The following is a 20,197-nucleotide window of genomic DNA, read 5'->3' as shown; positions in this document are numbered from 1 at the left end:
CAGGCAACTTACATTGACTTATATTACAGAAGTCTTTTGCAAGTCATAATAAGCATAATGAGTAATGTTTTTGCCTTTAAATTCATCGTAAAGAACGTTCGTACACGTTAACGAACCTAACGACAATACGTATTTCCTACGAAACAGAATGGAATTTCGGACACGAAATACGAAGTACGAATTAATTTTATTACGAATCGAAACGGAACAGAACTAAACAAATTTATTGACGGCGCCCATGTCTAGAATTTATTATAATCGCTGATACAGGAAGGCTTGCGAACGGGACTGCGTCTTCTGTAAAGTTCCATCTAGGTGTCATCGTGGAAGGTGGACATCATGTACATGTCTTTCCTATCCCTCCACTTCACAGCCAACATTTCCTCATTCCTCAAGCTTGCCGGTTCCCCCCTTTGAATGGTTGTGGTGACAAGACGCTGTGGGAAGCCCTTTCAGTTTGTCCTTGTACCACAGGCCACATTTATTTTATTTTTTTGGTACAGGTGGTGGAGAAGGAGTAAACTAGTGCAATAGTTGTCCATATAAATATGATACCCCTTTTGGAGGAGTGGGAATGCCAACTCCCAAATTATCTTTCCACTTATTCCCATGTAGGATGGACATTCAGAGGGCTGGAGCTGGGAATCTTTGCCTTCGTACACGCGGAATGAGTGCACATAATCGGTGGCGCTTTCGCAGAGCTTGTTGAGCTTCAAGCCATACTTTGCTCCCTTACTGGGGATATATTGCTTGATTCCCAGCCAGCCTGTGAAATGCACCAGGAATTGGTCCACACATATGTTTTTGTCAGGGACATAAAGTTCGGAAAACTTCTTGGAAAAAAAAATTAATTAGGGGGCGAATTTTATATAGTTTATCAAAGTTTAGGTGATTTTGGGGGGGGGGGGGCACTGTGAGTTTTTTTCACAAAAATGCAGGAAGTGCATTATAAGTTTGTATCGGGACCTGGACATGAATGATGAAAAAACTGGCATATGATGGATGGGTTTGGTCGACCAATACTTATGCATTTCATTTTTTTTGTAAGCCCCATGTTGAGCGTTAGGCCTAAAAACAATTTAAGCTCCACCGCTGTTAGGGGTCGCCATTCAAAAGGAGGGGCATAGCTGAAGCTGGGGTTGGTTGCAATAAATTGTTGTGCAAAAAGGTTGGTTTGGTCCACGATGCCTTGAACCAATTCGTCGGGGAAAAATACATTTAAAAAATCCATTTGGGAAAAACCCGCAGTGTTGGCTTGCACACCTGGCTGTGCTGTAAAAGGGGGCATTGTGGCTGACCCTATGGTAGAAGGCAGCCACAATGGGTTTGCCAAGCCTTCTGGAAGCTCGGTTTGGGCCCTAATTCTTTGACGTGCACTGGGCCTTTGGGCCTAGCAGTTCTTTTACCGGGCCTCTCCTCCTGAGGTCTACCGCCGTTGGCACTGCTGGTAGCTGATTGGTGTTCAGGCCATCTTCTTTTAGGATGGACTGCTTCCTCCTCCAATTTGGATCCTGATGTGCTGCCTTCAGGAGGCTCATATTTCAAAAGAGAATTGGAAACAGAACTGAGCGGTGAGAGCGGCAGGTACTCTGGTGGCAGGTACTCCGGTGGCAGGTGGTGAGGTGGCGGGTGTGACGAACGAGGGTGTCAGATCCCTGCCCTCTTCGCTAACTGGTGACAAAGGACCGGCCAACCTCACACCACGCTGTCACTTACGTAACAATGCTACACTCAGCTGCACCCAGCACAAAGATTTTCCAGCTTGCAGGGCCACAATCTAGGTGCGGGCAGCCTAAGAGCGATTGTCACTGGGCTAATTACACAATTAACCCTTTAACTGCCACCACCCCCGTTTTAAAAGACAGAGCTGGGGGGACTCGTAATTTTAGCAAAACCAATTATAATTTTAGAATAAGCGCCTGCAACACTCACTGCCACCACAGACAGGTCTGCTCAGAAGATTTACTCTACCACAGTAGCGCCCTTTTAAGAGACAGGTTAGTTTATTTGTTTGCATCAAGAGCTTTAAAGACAAGGTTAACACTTTTCAACATAAGGATTTATTAAGAAAAGGTCAAGGTTTGTGCGAATAAAACATTTACAGAAAAAGGATGTTTCAAAAAATAAAGACAATATACAGCCACAAAGAAATAAGGTAGAATTGGGAAGGAAGAATACTTGCAATTAATACAAACAAACCTAAGGATAAACCGAGGAAAAAAAACAAGCTTTAATTACCACCAGCCCACAGACAACCAGATAACCTGTCTAAGCCCTTGTACACACAGTCGGAGATTCCGACGGAATGTGTCCTATCAGACTGCTTTGTCGGATATTCCGACTGTGTGGTCTGAATTGGACTGTTTCCGTCAGAATATCCGACGGACCAACTTTTCCAACTTGCCGGTAAAATTTTCCGACAAAATGCTCGGATCGGACATACTCCGATCATGTGTAGCCTACTCCGACGGACAAAGTGCCACGCATGCTCACATCTAATTCCTAGACCAAAGCTATTGGCTACTAGCCTGAAGGTAGTCCCGTCGTAACGAAATAACGTCATCACGTTATGTACAATCGGATTTTCCGACAACTTAGTCCCACCGTGTGTATGCAACATCACTTCCGGACCTCTTCCCGAAGCAATCCGTCGGAATTACTCTGACGGATTTGGTTGTCGGAATCTCCGACCGTGTGTACAAGGGCTAACAGTATGCGCTAAAAACAGGGGTTTAGTCTGCACATGCACAGTTGCAAATGCATGCGTAAGCCACAGAGCCGCGCCAAGGCACCCCAATATCTGTGGTACCTAACACTAACTTATAAGTGTCCCCACAGTGGAGGCACATGCATTCTGATGGATAGGTGAAAGCAGGTGGACTGAAGGGGAGCCACCCCTTCTTAAAGGTACAGGAGCACACTGAACACCCAGCACAATGGCAACACAGGTGTCAGTGAGATGCCTGACCAAAAAACACAACCTGTGACACAAAAATATGCCACCCGCTCTCACCTATAGCTGGCTATGACAGTAAGAAGCTTGGAAGGCTAACAACAGATACAAACAAACCCAAGGATAAACCGAGGAAAAAAAACAAGCTTTACTTACCACCAGCCCACATACAACCAGATAACCTGTCTAACAGTATGCGTTAAAAACAGGGGTTTAGTCTGCACACATTTGCAAATGCATGTGTAAGCCACAGAGCTGCGCCAATTAATGTCTGAGGGTTGATCAGAGTTCAATCGATGAGCAAAGGTAATCGGTTCTCAAACTTGGCAGATGTTCTTGCTTGGATGGTAAAAGGAGAACTGACCATTGCCTTGGCCTCTCCTCTTTTCTGTCAAATCAAAGGGGGTGTTGACAGCGACCAGTGACCAATTGTCTGGTCATCTTGTTTAGGGGTTGGTTGCTGGCAGGTGTCTACACTCATGACCCTGTCCCAGGTACACTTATGCCTCGTACAAACAATCCGGTGGAAAAGTCCGGCAAACTCGAGTCCGCCAGACAATCCGCCAGTGTGTAGGCTCCGGCTGACTTTTTTACCCAAAAGTCCGGCGGACTAAGAAAGTTTTTTGCACTCCAATCTGTCCGCCGAACTCGCATTTCGGCGGACAGTACGGACATGTGTGTGCAAGTCTGCCATACTTTTGAAATGAACGGACTTTTCCCACCCGGAGAAAAGTCCGCTCATTTTGAGCGTGGCTCCAGGTAGCCGGGGCCAGCGAAGGAGGCGTCGCTGGCCCCGTCACCTGGTATTGACTTAAAGGGGAATCCCTATGCCGAAAAATCAGCGGGGGCTCCCCCGCTAGGTCCATATCACAGCCTTATCCGAGCACGCTACCCGGCCAGCCAGGAAAGGGGGTGGGGACAGCGAGTACCCCCCCTCCTGAGCCGTACGAGTACCCCCACCCAAAAGCACCTTGTCCCCATGTTGATGAGGACAAGGGGCTCTTCCCGACAACCCTGGCCGTTGGTTGTCGGGGTCTGCAGGCAGGGGGCTTATTGGAATCCGTGAGCCCCCTTTAATAAGGGGGCCCCCGGATCCCGGCCCCCCACCCTATGTGAATGAGTATGGGGTACAATGTACCCCTACCCATTCACCTGTGAAAAAAAGTAAAAAAAAACACAACACACAAGGGTTAAATTAGTTTATTGTACAGCTCCGGGGTCTTCTTCCGTCTTCGGGGGTCTTCTCGCCAGACTCCTCCGCTATCTTCTTCTCTTTTGCTAGCTCTTTCACTAGCAGAGGAGCCCAGCTTTCTTCTTCGCCGCCGCCCTCTTCTTCCGACTTCGGGGGTCTTGCCCCCCTCTTCGGTTCTTCTTGCCGGGCCACCGCATCTTCTTCTAGCTCTTTTACAAGCGGTGGCCCAGTCTTCTGTCGCCGCTGCTGCTGTAGCTGTCTTCTGGCGGCCTGGTATGGCTCAGGAGGGAGGGGGCGCTCGCTCGTCCCCACCCCCTTTACTGGCCGGCCGGTTAGCATGCTCGGATAAGGGTCTGATATGGACCTAGGGGGGACCCCCGAGCCGATTTTTCGGCGTAGGGATTCCCCTTTAAGCCCATACCAGGTGACGGGGCCAGAGATGCCTCCTTCGCTGGTCCCGGCTACCTGGAGACGCGCTCAAAATGAACAGACTTTCCTCCGCGTGTGTGAGTGAGTCCGTTCATTTCAAAAGTACGGCGGATAGTCCGGTGGACTTAGTACGCCGTATTAGTCCGCCGCAAAAGTACTGTGTGTGGGCAGGTAGCTCGTTCGGAAAGTCCGGTGGACAGTCCAGCGAAAAGTCCGCCAGACTAAGTCCGCCGGATAGTCTGCTACGTGTGTATGTGGCATTTGTGATACATATTCATATCTCTGCCTCTCTACTGTTTATAGACTGCAGATATCCATTTTAGTGATCAGCATTATATTTGCTTCAAAACAAGTACACGCATGACAGGTTTCCCATTTCAGGGTTACCTAGGAGGAGTAAGGGGTCCCAGTGGCTTCCCATATGACCCCACATAGGGGTGTCTGACTTGAAATGTTAGAAATTATCTGAGGAAACGAAATATGTGCATATTATGGCTATGCTATGATTACATTGGAAGTTTTAAAAAATGTTGAAGTTTCAAAACTATACTAATCTGTCTGCACTCTATGTGGTTTGAGGTATTTACGACAGGTATCTATTGGTTCTCTGAATGGAGAGGGTGACAGTTTTACTACAGGCCTGAATATCCTGACAGGCAACATGAGCCTTGTTTATTGACCTAGCCCGGTTCTGCTTCCTCTGCTGAGATAACCTTTCTTTCCTTTTGAAATTTTAAAAACTTTGGATTCCTAAGACAAGGGGGGGGGAGTTCAGATTCTTCTGTAATGTTACAAGGTAGCCAAGCTGTCATGGCTGCGTTCCACACAACATGGCAACTAGTTACAACATCTCCTGTCCCGGACGCGATATCGTTACAGCGGGTACTCTGGAGGTGGGTACTCTGGGGGCAGGTACTCTCGGGTCAGGTACTCTCGGGTCAGGTACTCCTGGTGGCAGGTACTCTTTATATAGGGGGGGGCAATCTGGGCACAGTAAAACATATAGTGGGGTACAGTAATGGTAACTCGCTGTTAGCTGATCTCCTCACACTGGATCGGTGTGTGAAGAGGAGAACCCAGCAACAGGAGTTACACACCTTTTGTTTACATTTAGTGACAGGCTGTCATTGGACACAGCCAGTCACTAAATAGCCAATTTCATTGGCTTTTTACACTGATCGGGGCTGGGCTGTATCTAAGGGAAAAGCTTCAGCCAGCCTCAGCCCTGATCACAGCACAGCTTGTCCCCGGGAGCGTGCACGTGCGCCGTGCACGCCGATTCCCGGAGATATACAAGCAGCGCTGGCTAGTGATGGATCACAGCCGGTAAAGCTGCTCCGCCGTTCGCCGCCGCCACTTCAGTAACCCCATCCGGGAATGGCTGTGTCCCCAGGGACACACCGGATCCCTGATCGCCGCTCTGTGGGCCTGCAGTAGCGGCGGAAAGCCGAGGACATCATATGACGCCCACCCAGGATGGGAGATCCCATCTGTGGGCGTCATTTGACTATGGCTGGGTATTGAAGTGGTTAACTAAGATCTTGCTTATGTCCATAATAATTTTCAGGTTAGACCTTAAAATGCATTAAAAGGATAAGGACAAGTTCAACAAATAACACAAGTCGATAACACTACAATATTGTTCCGAATTTCTATCAAAATATTATCAACTTGCACACATAAAAATAAAAAGGGGGTGGGGGGGAATAAGGGATGTAGGCAAATGGGTAAACTGAGATGAAGTACATCAATATATTAATACAGCTGGTGCACCAAAGGGTGAGCCATCGCTCCCTGGCCCACACACATCAGTACTGCATCACTACTACCGTCCAGTGGAATCAACTAGGTAAGCGTTGGGGACACATACAGTATCTCACAAAAGTGAGTACATCCCTCACATTTTTGTAAATATTTTATTATCTTTTCATGTGACAACAAGAAATGGCACTTTGCTACAATGTAAAGTAGTGTGTGTACAGTTTGTATAACAGTGTAAATTTGCTGTCCCCTCAAAATAACTGAACACACAACCATTAATGTCTAAACCGCTGGCAACAAAAGTGAGTACACTCCTAAATGAAAATGTCAAAATTGGGCCCAAAGTGTCAATATTTTGTGTGGCCACCATTATTTTCCAGCATTGCCTTAACCCCCTTGGGGATGGAGTTCACCAGAGCTTCACAGGTTGCCACTGGAATCCTCTTCCACTCCTCCATGATGACATCATGGAGCTGGTGGATGTTAGAGACCTCCACCTTCAATTTGAGGATGCCCCACAGATGCTCAATAGGGTTTAGGTCTGGAGACATGCTTGGCCAGTCCATCACCTTTACCCTCAGCTCCTCTAGCAAGGCAGTGGTCAGCTTGGAGGTGGGTTTGGGGTCGTTATGTTTGAATACTGCCCTGCGTCCCAGTCTCTGAAGGGAGGGAATCATGCTCCCTTCCTTTTTGCCAAGGGAGGGTTTGCAGCGGCACAGGGGATACATCCTGTTTCAGCTCTTCTCCTGGAAATGTTTGATCCAGTCAAGAGTTCTTGTCAGATGGACAGCATATGAATATTTAGTCCAAAATAATATTGGGTCTGGAAATCCAATGCCACCATGTACCTTTGGGAGGGCTAAGAGGCGTTTTTTGTTTTGTGATGGGAGTCACATTGGGTGGGGGGGGGCGGGGAACCCAGAATTCCTTGGGGAGGTTGGGAAACCATTGTTTAACCACTTGAGGACCGCCGTATTGCCATTGTACGTCAGCACAATGGCACAGGCAGGCACAATCACGTACATCTACGTGATTGCCTTCCAGCGGGTGGGGGGTCCGATCGGACCCCCTCCCGCTGGTTACGGCGGTCCGATTCGGTCCAGGAGCGCTCCGTGATGAGGGGATGGCCGTTGGTTTTCGGCCACCCCCTCTGGATCGCTCCTGGCCAATGAGAAGCTTCCTCCCCTGTGTATTGTTTACACAGGAAGGAGGAAGTGATGTCATTCTCCTCGGGGCGGTCTTTTTGACCGGACTACGAGGAGAAGACAGAAAGTAAGTGTGCACCAACACTACACTGACATGTAGGTACACACAGGCACACAAACCCCCCCCCGATCCCCCCCCCCCCGATCGCCCCCCGATCCCCCCCCGCCCCCCCTCCCCCCCCAGTCACAGTGTCACTGATTGCATTGATCATTTCTTTACTGATCAATGCATTCAGTGTCAGTTGTGACAGTAAAAACTGTCAGGGCAGTTAGTGTTAGGTCCAGGGTAGCCCCCTATCACCCCCCAATAAAGATTTAACCCCCTGATTGCCCCTAGAGTTAACCCTTTCACCCCCTTTTGCCAGTGTCACTAAGCGATCATTTTTCTGATCGCTGCATGTGTCGCTAGGTAGCTAGTTATTTTTTTAGGTTCGCCGCCAGGTTTTTATATCGCTAGGTACCCCGATATACTACCCAATAATGTTTTTAACCCCCTGATTGCCGCTAGTTAACCCTTTCACCCCCTTTTGCCAGTGTCACTAAGCGATCGTTTTTCTGATCGCTGCATTAGTGTCGCTACAGTCGCTAGGTAGCTAGTTATTTTTTTAGGTTCACCGCCAGGTTTTTATAGCGCTAGGTACCCCGATATACTACCCAATAATGGTTTTAACCCCCTGATTTCTGCTAGTTAACCCTTTCACCCCCTTTTGCCAGTGTCACTAAGCGATAATTTTTCTGAACGCTGCATCAGTGTCGCTAGGTAGCTAGTTATTTTTTTAGGTTCACCGCCAGGTTTTTATAGCGCTAGGTACCCCGATATACTACCCAATAATGGTTTTAACCCCCTGATTGCTGCTAGTTAACCCTTTCACCCCCTTTCACCAGCGATCACAGTATAAGTGTCACTGGTGACGCTGGTTAGCCAGTTAGTTATTTAGGTTCCCCATCAGGTTTTTATATAGCGCCAGGGACCCCCATATACTACCTAATAAAAATTTGAACCCCCTGATTGCTCCTAGTTAACCCTTTCACCACTGATCACCGTATAAGTGTTACGGGTGACTCTGGTTAGTTTGTTTTTTATAGCATCAGGGCACCCACCATTTATTACCCAATAAAGGTTTAACCCCCTGATCACCCGGCGGGTGATATCAATTAGGTTTTAGGGTCAGGGTCTGCGTCGCCCCAGGCAGCGCTAGGTTAGTGCCAGTACCGCTAACACCCACACACAAAGCATACACCTCCCGTAGTGGTATAGAATCTGAACAGATCAATATCTGATCTGATCAGATCTATACTAGCGTCCCCAGCAGTTTAGGGTTCCAAAAAAACGCATTGTTAGCGGGATCAGCCCAAATACCTGCTGGCACCTGCGTTTTGCCCCTCTGCCCAGCCCACCCAAGTGCAGTATCGATCGATCACTGTCACTTACAAAACACTAAACACATAACTGCAGCGATCGCAGAGTCAGGCCTGATCCCTGCCATCGCTAACAGGTTTTTTGGTAGCATTTTATATTCAAATCCGGAAGGCAGTGCTTGGTTTTCGGGGTCCCGTACGTGGCTAGGCTCCCAAAAAGTCCCCCACATGTGGTATCCCCGTACTCGGGAGAAGCAGCAGAATTTATTTTGGGGTGTAATTTGACTTCTGCCCATAGCATGTGTGAGCAATATATCATTTAGTGACAACTTTGCGCAAAAAAAAAAAAAGTTTGTAATATTCCCGCAACTTTTGGCAAAATATAAAATATTCCATGGACTCAACATGCCTCTCAGTAAATAGCTTGGGGTGTCTACTTTCCAAAATGGGGTCATTTGGGGGGGGTTTGTGCTATTTTGGCATTTTATGGACTTCGAAACTGTGATAGGTAGTGAGGAGTTAAATCAAAAATTTGCACCCTTAGAAATCCTGAAGGTGGTGATTGGTTTTCGGGGTGCCGTGCGCGACTAGACTCCCAAAAAGTCCCACACATGTGGTATCCCCGTACTCAGGAGAAGCAGCAGAATGTATTTTGGGGTGTCATTTCACATATGCCCATAGCATGTGTGAGCAATATATCATTTAGTGACAACTTGGTGCAAAAAAAAGTTTGTAATATTCCCGCAACTTGTGGCAAAATATAAAATATTCCATGGACTCAACATGCCTCTCAGTAAATAGCTTGGGGTGTCTACTTTCCAAAATGGGGTAATTTTGGGGGGTTTTGTGCTATTTTGGCATTTTATGGCCTTCGAAACTGTGATAGGTAGTGAGGAGTTAAATCAAAAATGTGCACCCTTAGAAATCCTGAAGGTGGTGATTGGTTTTCGGGGTGCCGTGAGCGACTAGACTCCCAAAAAGTCCCACACATGTGGTATCCCCATACTCGGGAGAAGTAGCGGAATATATTTTGGGGTGCAATTCCACATATAACCATGGCATGTGTGAGCAATATATCATTTAGTGACAACTTTTTGTAAAAAAAATTTTTTATTTTTTTTTTTGTCATTATTCAATCCCTTAGGACAAAAAAAATAAATATTCAATGGGCTCAACATACCCATCAGCAATTTCCTTGGGGTGTCTACTTTCCAAAATGGGGTCATTTGGGGGGGATTTGTACTGCCCTGCCATTTTAGCACCTCAAGAAATGAGATCGGCAGTCATAAATTAAAAGCTGTGTAAATTCCAGAAAATGTACTCTAGTTTGTAGACGCTATAACTTTTGCGCAAACCAAAAAATATACGCTTATTGACATTTTTTTTACTAAAGACATGTGGCTGAATAAATTTTGTCCTCAATGTATGACTAAAATTTAGTTTATTCGATTTTTCTTATAACAAAAAGAAGAAAATATCTTTTTTTTTCAAAATTTTCGCTCTTTTTCCATTTATATCGCAAAAAAAAAAAAAATCGCAGAGGCAATCAAATACCATCAAAAGAAAGCTCTATTTGTGGGAAGAAAAGGACGCAAATTTCGTTTGGGTGCAATATTGCATGACCGCGCAATTACCAGTTAAAGCAGCGCAGTGCGAAATTGCAAAAAGACCTCTGGTCCTTAAGGTATTTATTGGTCCGGAGCTGAAGTGGTTAAGCTCCCCATATGTCTAAGGCCGCGTACACACGGGCGGATTGTCTGTCCAACTTAGTCTGCTGAACCGTGTTTCAGCGGACAATCCGCTCGTGTGTGGGCTTCAGCTGACTTTTTCAGCGGACTGTCTGACGAACAAAGTCTTACGGAATTTCCGAAATTTTGTCAGTTCAAACTTGGTTTTGTCCGTCCAAACTTGGTTTCAGCGGACAGTCCGCTCGTGTGTAGGCAAGTTGGACGGACTAAGTATGGTGCATGCTCAGAAAGGATTTACACGGCCGAAGGTTGCATTGCAGTGTATAGGACGTCGTTTTTCTTGTCCCGTCGTACGTGCTGTACACGTCATCGCGCACGCTTTCAGCGGACTGTCTGCTCATCGTGTGTGGTCAAGTCCGTTCATGCAAATTTTGAACGGACTGTCTGTCGGATTGTCTGACGAACTTAGTTGGGCAGACAAACCGCCCGTGTGTACGCGGCCTCAGTCACCATGTGTCTCTAATAGGGGCACAGGGTGACCGAGAAATCCAATTTGAGCTGTACTAATCAGATTCACTGTACAATCACACTCAAATGTTACATATACATACATATATACACATATATATACATATATATATATATATATATATATACACACACACACATATACACACACACACACACACACACACAGTTGTGCTCATAAGTTTATATACACTGGCAGAATTTATGATTTATTGCCTATTTTTCAGAGAATATGAATAACGCCACAAAAACATTTCTTTCACTCATGGCTAGTGTTTGGCAGAAGCCATTTATTATCAAACAACTTTGTTTACTCTTTAAATCATAATGGCAACAAACTACCCAAATGACCCTGATTAAGGCCTCATGCACACGGACGTTTTTACAGCCACTTTTTTGAGCTTTTTTTGCAGCTTAAAAACGGCTGTCCATGTTAGTCTATGGCTTCATGCCCACCTAGGCGTTTTTGAGCTGCAAATGGCATAGGCGTTTTTAAGCTGTAAAAAAAAACCCAGGACCAGTGCGTTCCGTGGCGTGGAGCTAGAGCTGTAAAAACGCGAATCGCGGGAAAACGCGCAAAAACGCGCATAAACGCGCAACATATTTTCTTTGTTTTCTGAGTGCTATAGCCAAGAGATGTGTTTCTTAAAAAACGCTACTTAACGCTAACGCTAAGAAACGCGCAAAAACGCCAATGCAAAACGCGGTAAAAATCATGTTTTTAACAACGATTTTTCCAGGCATCGGAGCTAGCTTTGCAGCCAGTTTTTTAAAATGTCCGTGTGCATGAGCACTAAAAGTTTACATAACCTGGTGATTTTGGACTGATAACATGCAAACAAGTTGACACAAAGGCGTTTGAATGGCTATTAAAGGTAACCATCCTCACCTGTGATCGGTTTACTTGTAATTAGTGTGTGTGTGTGTGTGTGTGTGTGTGTGTATATAAAAGCTCAATGATTTTCTGGACTCTGACTGATTCTGAGTCATGGGGAAAACAAAAGAATTGTCGAAGGGTCTGCAGGGAAAAAGTATATAATACCCATATCCAAGGAATTGAGAATGTCAATCAGCAGTGTTCAAGCTCTAATCAAGAAGTGCAAAATGAGGGGTTCTGTTGAAACCAAACCACGGTCAGGGAGACCAATCAAAATTTAAGCCACGACTGCCAGGAAAATTGCTTGGGATGCAAAGAAAAACCCACAAATAACCACAGGTGAAATACAGGACTCTCTGAAAACATGTGGTGTGGCTGTTTCAAGATGCACAATAAGGAGGCACTTGAAGAAAGATGGGTGAGACGCCAGAAATAAAAAAGCCATTACTACGCAAATGCCACAAAGTATCCCGCTTACAATACGCCAAACAGCACAGAGACAAGCCTCAAATATTCTGGCACAACGTCATTTGGAGCGATGAGACCAAAATGTAGCTTTTTGCCCATAAATGCTACATTTGGAGAGGAGCCAACAAGGCCTTTGATGAAAGGTATGGAGGTGGATCGCTGATGTTTTGGGGATGTGTGAGCTACAATGATGATGCAGTATGTTATCAAAAATTACTGGAGGAACATTTGCATTCATCAGCCAAGAAGCTGCGTATGGGACATACATGGACATTCCAACATGACAATGATCCAAAACACAATACCAAGTCAACCTATCATTGGCTACAGCAGAATAAACGGAAGGTTCTGGAGTGGCCATCTTTGTCTGATGACCTCAATATCATTGAAGAACTTGGAGAAAATGCCCCAAGGGATAGAGCGGGGAAGAAAATTGACAAGATATTGGGAACAATGGTCCTAGAAAAGTATAAAAATATACACAAATGATATAAACAATACACATCTAAACACATTGGAATAGAACACATACAAATATGATGTAACAGCTGCTAAATGTTGAGACACACAAATATTCTAGACAAAGTCGAATGTAAGTGGTGGTCGCAACAAATCCCAACATGTTTCAGAAAAAAAGCCAAAAGGCTAGATTGATATTGTATTATTTTCCTTCCTCGGGGGTTAAATGGAAGCATGCTGATATAGTTCTATTGAAAAAAATAAGTATATATAAACATATGAGTAAATGAAAATTATATTCAATAGTAAACTATATATTGGTGCAGCAATTGATTTCATCATGGCAGAGAACAAACATTTACAATACACAGTACTCACAGATCATGTGTTCCTTTTAAAAAGTGCACAGCACAGTTGAAACAGATGGTACCTCACACTTCAAAGAGTGCTGAATCGCATAGCAAGACTGGACAAGATGATTAAAGGGGAGCAGAAACCCATTTCCCACTTCTCATGAGTCTTGATAGATTTCCAAACAGCGTATATTGTAAAAATGTGTGTAAGGCTGGAACAGATATTATTCCAGTGAGGGAGCAGCAAATCAGGGCACACATGGATAGCCAAAACGGGCTGGAAACATATGCCTGCCAAAAATAAAAATAAGTCTGAAGATTATATACTTAGTTATTAGTGTATAACACACACGTTTTGCCCCTTAAAATAGGTGGAAAACCATGTGTGCGTGTTATACGCCAATACATGCTGCCACCAAGAGGAAGGAGGGGACGAGCGCTGCCGAACTAGAGCTGGATCTCCTGTGTACTCGGCTCTGCTCACAGTCACACCCAGTCCTGCCCTCTGGAACGGCTCCTAGCATGGATGTCCCCGGCATTGGATCGGCTTTATGTCCATCATAGGATCCGGGCCAAGAGGCGGGACTGGGCGTGACATCGAGCCGAGTACACAGGAGATCTGGCTCTATTTCGGCAGTGCTTGTCCCCACCTATCCCTCGATGGCAGCATATATAACGGCAAGGCTGCAGATGGACACTGAGCAGACTGCAGGTGGGCACTGATTAGATTGAAGGTGGGCACTTATTAGGCAGCAGATGGGCATGGTTTAGACTACAGATGGGCACTGATTAGACTGCATATGGGCACAGATCAGGCTGCTCTGAAGCTGAAGATGAGCACCAATCAGGCTGCATTGATGCTCACTGACCATTGTTTTGCTTCAAAGTGGTTTATTTAAAAAAAAAAAATTTCCTGAAACGTCCCTCTTAAATTGGAGTGCATGTTATACTCCTGAGCGTGTTATACACCGATAAATACAGTGTAATATATATAAATCAAAAGGTAGGGGACATATATAGAATCCAACATCCAATCAACCAGATTGGACTTCAGATAGTAAGAATGCATAGGAGGTGAGGGCATAATATGCAGGGAAAAGCCTCCAGGTATAGACAGGTTAATGTTGGAAAAAAAAGTAAAAAGAAAAAAGAAAGAAAGGAAGGAAATAAAAAATAAATACAAAAAGGTTTTTGATAGGCACCCCCCAGCAGTAAAGAGATGTGCTATGTCACAATATGTTCATCTAGTACAGATAGCAGTAAAGAGGATAGAAAAGTATGAGTAAAAGGACAAAAAGACAGCTGTCTCCAATGCATCTCCTACCTTGAAAAACAGAATCTCTCCAAACGTCTGGAATAAAACTGATATTCTGGCTGTGCAGCAATTGATTTGCTGCAACCTACCAGGTATATATGGTTGAAGGAGTGAGGGTGGCTAGAGTGATTGGCCTATCAAACGCATGAATGTGAGTTATACACCTGACCTCAATATCATTGAGCCACTCTGGGGAGATCTCAAATGTGCAGTTCATGCAAGAGGGCCCAAAAATGTACAGGAACTGGAGGCTTTTTGCCAAGAGGAGTGGGCAGCTTTACTATCTGAGAAGATAAAGAGCCTCATCCACAAAAGACTTAAAGCTGTCATTGATGTTAACCACTTGCTTACTGGGCACTTAAACACCCTTCCTGAGCAGACCAATTTTCAGCTTTTGGTGCTCTCACACTTTGAATGACAATTACTCAGTCATGCAACACTGTACCCAAATGAATTTTGTGTCCTTTTTTTCCCACAAATAGAGCTTTCTTTTGGTGGTATTTGATCACCTCTGGGGTTTTTATTTTTTGTGCTATAAATGAAAAAAGACAGAAAATTTAGAAAAAAAACGCATATTTCTTTGTTTCTGTGATAAAATTTTGCAAATTATAATTTTTTTTTCATAAATTTTGGTCACAATTTATACTGCTACATATCTTTGGTAAAAATAACCCAAATTAGTGGATATTATTTGGTCTTTGTGAAAGTTAGAGAGTCTACAAGCTGTGGTGCGAATCGCACAAAATTGATCACACCTGATGTACTGGTGGCCTATCTCATTTCTTGCGACCCGAACAAGTCAGGAAAGTACAAATACCCCCCAAATGACCCCTTTTTTGAAAGTAGACATTCCAAGGTATTTACTAAGATGCATGGTGATGTTTTTGATGTTGTCATCTTTTTCCCACAATTCTTTGCAAAATGAAGATTTTTTTATTTTTTTTTCTCACAAAATTTTCAATGTAATAGGTTATTTCTCTCACATGGCATGTGTATACCACAAATGACACCCCAAAATACGTTCTGCTACTCCTTCTGAGTATTACGATACCAAATGTGTGAGACTTTTACACAGCCTAGCCACATACAGAGGCCCAATATTGAAATAGCACCATCAGGCGTTCTAGGAGCATAAATTACACATTTCATTTCTCAACCACCTATTACATTTTTGAAGGCCCTGGAGCACCAGAACAATGGAAATGCCCACAAAGTGACCCCATTTTGGAAAGCTAACACCCCAACGTATAATCTATGAGGCATAATGAGTCGTTTGAATGGTTCATTTTTTTTCCAGAAGTTTTGGGAAAATGTGGAAAAAAAATGAAAACACATTTTTTTTACGCAAAGTTGTCCATTTATAAGATATTTCCAACACATAGCATGTACATAGCAAAAATGACACCCCAAAATACGTTCTACTACTCCTCCTGAGTATAACGATACCAAATGTGTGAGACTTTTACACAGCCTGACCACATACAGAGGCCCAATATTGAAATAGCACCATCAGGCGTTCTAGGAGCATAAATTACACATCTTATTTCTCAACCACCTATTACAGTTTTAAAGGCCCTGGAGCACCAGGACAATGGAAATGCCCACAAAGTGACCCCACGTGGCACTGACGACACGTGGCACTGACAGATGGCACTGGAGGCAGATGGCACTGGAGGCAGATGGGGCTGACAGATGGGGCTGACAGATGGGGCTGGCAGATGGGGCTGACAGATGGGGCTGGCAGATGGGGCTGGGGCTGGCACTGGGGCTGGCACTGGCAGATGGCACTGGCAGATGGTGCTGGCTATTTGCTCTGGCTAATTGCTCTGGCAAATGGGGCTGGCAGATGGCACTGCGGTTGGCAGATGGCGCTGGCAGGTGGCGCTGGCAGGTGGCACTGGCAGGTGGCACTGGGGCTGACGGCACTGGGGCTGACGGATGGCACTGGCGCTGGCAGGTGGCACTGGCGCTGGCAGGTGGCACTGGCAGGTGGCAGGTGGCACTGGTAGGTGGCACTGGGGCTGACGGCACTGGGGCTGACGGATGGCACTGGCAGGTGGCACTGGCAGGTGGCACTAGCAAGTGGCACTGGCGGCACTGGCACTGGCGGCACTGGTGGTGGCAGGTGGCACTGGCAGGTGGCACTGGCGGCACTGGCACTGGGGCTGACGGATGGCACTGGAGCTGGCACTGGCAGGTGGCACTGGCGCTGGCAGGTGGCACTGGCAGGTGGCACTGGCACTGGCGGCACTGGGGCTGACAGCACTGGGGCTGACGGATGGCACTGGCGCTGGCAGGTGGCACTGGCAGGTGGCACTGGCAGGTGGCACTGGGGCTGACGGCACTGGCGGCACTGGGGCTGACGGCACTGATGGCACTGGGGCTGACAGACGGCACTGGGGCTGACGGACGGCACTGGGGCTGACGGGTGGCGCTGGCAGGTGGCGCTGGCAGGTGGCACTGGCGCTGGCAGGTGGCACTGGCGCTGGCGGCACTGGGGCTGATGGCACTGGGGCTGACGGCAGGCACTGGCAGGTGGCACTGGCGGCACTGGCACTACTGGCAGATGGCACTGGGCTGACAGATGGCACTGGGGCTGACAGATGGCACTGGGCTGACAGATGGCACTGGCACTGGGGCTGACACTGGGGCTGACACTGGCACTGGGGCTGACACTGGCACTGGGGCTGACACACAGATCGCTCTCCCTCCTTACACGCTGTCTCTGTGTGAGGAGGGAGAGACACTGCAATGGGAGATGATCTCATATGTTTACATATGAGATCATCTCCCATTGGCAGCTGCGATCGCGCTGTGAACGGCCGCTTTGATTGGCCGTTCACGGCGATCTGTATTTGCCTGTCTCCGGGAGACACGGCGAATACAATACTTCCGCAATGCGCGCCCCCGGCGGCGCGCATTGCAGAAGTAAACACCAGGCCGTCCAGGGACGGCCAGGCGAAGGAACCCGCCCGCTCTAAGGCCGTCATTCGGCTATAGGGCGGGTGGGAGGAGGTTAAAGAGGCAATACACGGTATTAAGAACTGGCGTATGTAAACATTTGATCAGGATCATTTGGGTAGTTTCTGTTGTGATTACGATTTAAAATGTGTAAACACAGTTGATTGATAATACATGGCTTTAGCCAAACACTAACCATGAGTGAAAGAAAAGTTTTTGTTATCATTCATATTCTGTGAAAAATGGCCAATAAAGTATCAATTCTGCCAGGGTATGTAAACCTGGCTGAAGCAGTGTCTCTGTGAAGTGTTTCAGCTGGGAATACTGGCACTCATCTAAGTCCACAATATCTTTTTTGCATTTTAAGTCGTGGTAAGTGCATATTTTACCTTTCTCCATTACATCTTTTATTTGTGCATTTTCTTTCTTAATCCAATTTTCCAAACAGTGACCCTGCCCTCGGTGCAAACTAATTAGTATCTTTTAGTGGTATCAATGGTGAATTATATCCCCATTTTTCACTTTTGTGTATCATATCCCAAATCCCCAGTGCTTTCTGTGTTATACTATGTGTGTTCTCATTTAACTCCCTTAAATTTACCCATTCTCTCACTCTAAAAGTAGGATGGCATTATAGTAATTTTTGAGGTCAGGTACCCCTAGGCCCCCGTGTCCCTTATCCCTTGTCAACACTGTCAGACTGATGCGCGGCTTCTTTATCTGCCAGATAAATCTTGGAAGTAGGTGTTGTAATGTTTTGAAATATACAAATTGGAGTGAGATTGGAAGCATTTGCATCTTGTACATGATCTTGGGTAGGATCACCATTTTAAAGATATCAATTCTTCCAATCCTAGACACCTGTCTTGATGCAATTTTATTAAGTTCTAATTTAATATCATTCAAAAGCGGGGTGAGATTCGTTTGATATAGTGTCTCAATGGAAGGTGTTATCCTAACTCCTAGGTATTTTAGCTCTTTTTTCCTCCAAATAAATGGAAACTCATTTTTATATATCTGCTCCTTGTTTTTCACATTAATATTTAAAATCTCTGATTTGTTCAGATTCATTTTAAAATGTGATATCTCTCCATATGTTTTTATTTCATTAAGTTGGGGAGGGTTATCCTAGGGTTTGTTATATAGAACAAAATATCATCGGCGTAGGGCTCTTCCCCTCTCTTAATTCCCCCGATGTCTAAATTATGTCTAATTCCTGCCAGCAGTGGTTCCAATGCCAGGACAAACAGGGGGTACAGGGGGCACCCCTGTCTCGTGCCATTATGCATTTTCTTTTCTTTTCAAATGTTTTTATTGAGATTTTTAGCAGAGTTAGTTACAACAAGGGTTACAAACCAAAAAAAAATAATATATAGTAATAAAGTAACATAACACAGTATAATGTAGTGACAGGGTTTTCTCAGCACAATATAGTATATAAACAAATAATCCACAATAAATAATAAAGTAGTATTCCCAAGTATCTAATATTCATAGTCATAAAGGGACTCGAACAAGAGTGACTGTCCACTGAAACCAAGTTTGGACGGACAAAACCAAGTTTGAACGGACAAAATTTCGGAAATTCCGTAAGACTTTGTTCGTCAGACAGTCCGCTGAAAAAGTCCGCTGAAGCCCACACACGAGCGGATTGTCCGCTGAAACACGGTTCAGCGGACTAAGTTGGACAGACAATCCGCCCGTGTGTACGCGGCCTTAGAATTTGTATAATAAAGTCCGTAATATAATTATTGTAAGATTTATAAATAGCGATATGGATAATGGCCACTTCTGGACCCCTAGACACCCCTCACAGGGATCTATCTGTGTCTTGGAGTACCTAGTCCAACATCCTAAAGGAAATTCAAACACAGTAGTTATCTTTTATGAAGGAAAATAAAGATCTATTCTTACTCCGCAGCTCAATTCAGATAAACAAACATGTGATATATTTGTCACTTTGTTATGAAATTATTTTTAAAGCCATCCAAAAAAAAATATTAAAACGCGCAGGAGTTCTTTCTTCTATATGATTAAAGAATCAGCATTATCTAAATTGTGGAAGTATAATTTTTGTACCATGTACTCCAAGGTTCCCATAGTTGTTGTTCCTTAATATATAGGGATTTGTCATTAGGAAATAACAATTTGTAGGAGTGGTGGAGTTGGGTTAATTCTATAACTTCTGTCATAGTAGGAAGAGAGTCAGTTTTCCATTTTCTCGTTATGGATAGTCTCGCAGCTAAAAGTATATGTGTTACTACTTTACGATATTGTTTGGGAATCGTATGTAAATTCATATTCAGAATGGCTAGTTCTGGTGAAAGTTGAAGGACAATACCTGTTACGGAAGTGAGTAAATGGGAGATTGCCTGCCAGTAGTTATGTAAGCTTGGGCAGTCCCACATAATATGAAATAGGGTCCCCAATTGGGTACAATTTCTCCAGCAATTAGGTGACGAGTTCCCCTTGAATTTTGCTAGGATATGTGGAGTCAGATATTGTCTTTGAACAATTGCCATTATGCATTTCAAAGAATCCAGAGACTGTCCCCATTTACCTTCATCCTTGCTGTAGGGAGGTTGTATAGTGTTTTAATCCAATGGGTCATTTTTGGGCCTAATCCCATTGCCTCTAATGTGTTCAGCA

The sequence above is a fragment of the Lithobates pipiens genome, unplaced genomic scaffold, assembly GCF_037356315.1.
Source record: "Lithobates pipiens isolate NorthernLeopardFrog02 unplaced genomic scaffold, aLitPip1_a1.2 Scaffold_52, whole genome shotgun sequence".
Taxonomy (NCBI): Eukaryota; Metazoa; Chordata; class Amphibia; order Anura; family Ranidae; genus Lithobates; species Lithobates pipiens.
This window is presented reverse-complemented; position numbering follows the sequence as displayed.